This window comes from Anoplophora glabripennis, unplaced genomic scaffold, assembly GCF_000390285.2.
Source record: "Anoplophora glabripennis isolate ALB-LARVAE unplaced genomic scaffold, Agla_2.0 scaffold62, whole genome shotgun sequence".
Lineage (NCBI taxonomy): Eukaryota > Metazoa > Arthropoda > Insecta > Coleoptera > Cerambycidae > Anoplophora > Anoplophora glabripennis.
In genome coordinates this window covers 1,696,047-1,700,311 of record NW_019416420.1, presented here as the reverse complement: position 1 = coordinate 1,700,311, position 4,265 = coordinate 1,696,047, and positions in this window count along the sequence as shown.

The following is a 4,265-nucleotide window of genomic DNA, read 5'->3' as shown; positions in this document are numbered from 1 at the left end:
TGCCAATACATTTAAATTAAAATTATGTTGAAATTTGGATGTACAAACTTGGTGAGGATTTTTGTCAGACCATGAGTGAAAATGACGCTTAATCACCAAACAAAATACTGGATAAAATATTTCTGTTTTCCCTTGAAATGTTCATATACCAATGACAAAAATCTATCCTGTTAGGTAAATCCGCAGCAGTCAATTCCTGCACAGGTTGTAGATGGTAGGGGTATAAAAGATTATTATTTGCAATTATCCAAATAGTAGTATGTGAAACGTTATACTGTGTCGCCAATTTTCTGGTACTAGTTTCAGAATTCTGATCTTGTAAATTGTCAAGGACAACTTCTTCAAGTTCTACATCGCGAATAAGACGTCTTCTGCCAGTACCTTCAGGACGAGGTTGAATGTGTCCGTTTCCTCGAAGTCTTCTTTCTACCGCCGCAAAAGTTTTTCTAGCAGGAATACGACGATTGGGATATGTGGCATGATAAAGTCGTACAGCAGCAGCACAGTTCTTGTAACATTTAAAAAATACTTGCAACATATCGACATACTCGTCATTAATACATGATTTGTAATTTTATTCAATTCCAAAACTATTTGATATCTAGGATCTAGGAACGGTAAATAGTGACTAAAATCAATTTTTAACACTTTAGACTAATATTTCAAAATTGCAACTTACGAGTATTATCAACTGACATTTATCTACTCGATTTTTTTATTTATTTAAGCAACTCGAACCTTGGTATTCTTGGACGTATAAATCCGTAACACTAATTAATGCAATTAAAAATATCTCCTCAACGGTTTTCAATAAGTATACCTTTTTTGTTTAAAAAAGTCCAATATTTCATATTTTGTTACTGAAAGCTCTATACGGGGGTTGGCAAAAAAGTTACTACGTATTTAATGCATAACGTTGCCAGCAGAGGGCGCCTCGTACTCGACACGCAAAAATCATTATTATATTATTTTTTTCGTCATTAAAAAATCTTTCTGTTGAAAATTTGAAACATTTGTGAGTAATATTATAGAAATTATTAAGGAAAAACCATTTTTTATTTTTCACTTTGACACCCTGTATCTTTTTTATTATGCGACTTGGTATATAGGTATGTTAGATTAAATCGACTTATTTTCACCCAAGGAATCTCTGATATAATTTGTGCCCCTCCATTTAAATACACTCTGTATATATATTGTTATGGTATTATGTGTGGATGCGTGTTTGTGTAAGCGCCAGCAAAATTTTTTGTTGTGATATAAATTTGTTTTTTTTTTGGTGTATTGGTGGTTGTCTACCTTTGCCCTACCTAGCTCTAGACTCCTCTCAGTAGTCGGTTCTATTCACGATGTGATTCAGCAAGAAACCACACACAGTCACANTCGGCTATGTTTTCAAATATTTACGGGAACGGATTGCCAAGACTAATATTACTAAATGCCTATAAAAACTGAAATATTATAGAGATGAGCCCATTTGAAGGAGAACCGTACGTCTTGAGATATTTCAGAATTTATATCCAGAATTGATTAACGATTCCGTGCAGAGAAATAAAAATACATACCTAATGTTATGGTATTATGTGTGGATGCGTGTTAGTGTAAGCGCCAACAAAATTTTTTATTGTAATATAAATTTGGTTTTTTTTTGGTGTACTGGTGGTTGTCTACCTTTGCCCTACCTAGATCTAGACTCCTCTCAGTAGTCGGTTCTATTCACGATGTGATTCAGCAAGAAACCACACACAGTCACAACTATAAGCACAAAAGGTTATTACTAAACGAATTTATTATTGTTTTGTTATATATGTCAAAAATTGTCAATAAGAAATGTTGAACACAATAGTAAATATTTTGAAGTATTTTACACTATTTCCAAAACGTTAAACAAGATGTTATATCGATGCGACTGCTATACTTAAATTTCATGTATGACTGGTTGCATACATTAATAAATTGACATTTTTTCTTATAACTTCTTGTTTAATAAATGGTTATTTATTTCTAAGATTAATATTGATAATTTTACAAAGCCTATTTTGATTATGTTTGATATTGTTAAANAGGCCACATGAAATCATCGCGGGGATAAATTCTTTAATACGAAGATGTGAAATGTGTATTAATGCAGCAGGCGGGCATTTCGAACAACTTATGCAGCTGTAATTATTTTCAATAGTTTTATTAAATATTGATTATTGAATTGATACAGTAATTATTTTATTGTCGTTAATTCATCTGCAATTTGTAGGTCTATTGTAATAGTAATAATAAATAAATTTTACTTGAAAATGATAATAGTTACGAAAAACTTACAAGGATGATAATTTTTTGTCCCAAATTAAACGGAGAATCCAAAATATTTTGTTTTTTAAATTTAAAGCCAGTGGCGTACTAATATTTTTTTACTAAAGCAATGGAGACCCCTATTTTCTCCGTCACTGGTAAAGTAAAAAAAATTGAAAAAATCTCCAAAGATCACGCGTACAGTGCCAAATCATTTATAAAAATCTTACGGGTGAAACCTCATCACCTACAGAAAAATTCGAAATATATATTTTTTTCGGGAAACTTTAACGCGCTGTATCTCAAAAAGTAAACATTTGTCGGGTATAGTTTATTTAGCAAACTAACATTATTTTTTGATAATGTATTGCTTCTTAAAGTTTGATCAAAAAAAGGGGACCATCCTGTATACAGAGTGTATTTAAATGGAGGGGCACAAATCATACCAGAGATCTCTTTGGTGAAAATAAATCGATTTAACCTAACATACCTATATCCCAAGTCGCATAATAAAAAAGATACAGGGTGTGAAAGTGAAAAATAAAAAATGGTTTTTCCTTAATAATTTCTATAATTTTAGTCAAAAATGTTTCAAATTTTCAACCGACAGGTTTTTTAATCATGGGAAAAATAATATAATAATGATTTTTGCGTGTCGAGTACGAGGCGCCCTCTGCAGGCAACGTTATGCATTGAATATATAGTAACTTTTTTGTCAACTCCCGTATACAGCTTTTAGTAGCAAAATATGAAATATTGGACTATTTTGAACAAAAACGGTATACTTATTGAAAATGACTAAAGCCAACCGTTTAGGAGATATTTTTAAATTCATAAATTAGTGTTACGGATTTATACCTCCACGAATACCAAGGTATAAACAGACACTTTTGTTAATAAATTCAAAACGCATTGCCTCACAGTAATTATTAGTTGTGGATCTGTATTTTAAAATTCGACCAAAGGGGGGGAGCAGGCATCAACTGAGACAACATTATTTTTTCTGTTTTAAATTTACTATTTTTGCGTATTATTTTAGCGTGTGTGAATTGTTTTTTCGGTGTCTTTATTAAAAAACACATTTTCTTGTGCACGTGAAATTATTTAAACCTTGAATTAAAGAAATCTCATATGAAATAACAGTTCAGCTAAAAAAATATTGTAAAATACTTACCTATTTATTGTTAGTTTAATAATAATTATTAGAAAAAAGAGTAAAACAACTAAAACCAAGAGTCACTTAACAGACAATAGATAATTTAAAAGAAATAATTGGCTGGTAATAAAAAAAAAATTTAAAGGATATTTTCGAAGTAATTTCGATTTTCCTGTAAGCATAGTCTAATTCTATGAATAAAATTACGACAAACTCTTGAAAAAATATGTATGGCATTCTTTACTTCCTCAGCTGCTGCAAAAATTCTTTGCCGTAGCGTCTCCACACTATCAATAGGGTTGGAATAAACAACATTTTTTAAGTGACCCCATAAAAAATAGTCTATGGGTGTGAGATCCGGTGATCGCGCAGGCCATTTGACTGGTGCATCGTTCCCTCGACCTATCGATCTCCCAGTAAAATTTAAATTTAACCATTGTCCAACAGCTAATAAACTTTGTCTAACAGCTATGAGCAGGAGCTCCGTAACGTGCGTACCACATGTGTTCACGCATAGCTAGTGGCACGTCTTCAAGCAATATTGGGAGTTGCTCATTTAAAAATCTCAAATATTCGACTCCGCCGAGATGCAGAGAAAGAATAAACAGACCAATAAGATAATCTTCTACGATTCCTGCCAATACATTTAAACTAAAATTATGTTGAAATTTGGATGTACAAACTTGGTGAGGATTTTTGTCAGACCATGAGTGAAAATGACGCTTAATCACCAAACAAAATACTGGATAAAATATTTCTGTTTTCCCTTGAAATGTTCATATACCATTGACAAAAATCTATCCTGTTAGGTAAATCCACAGCA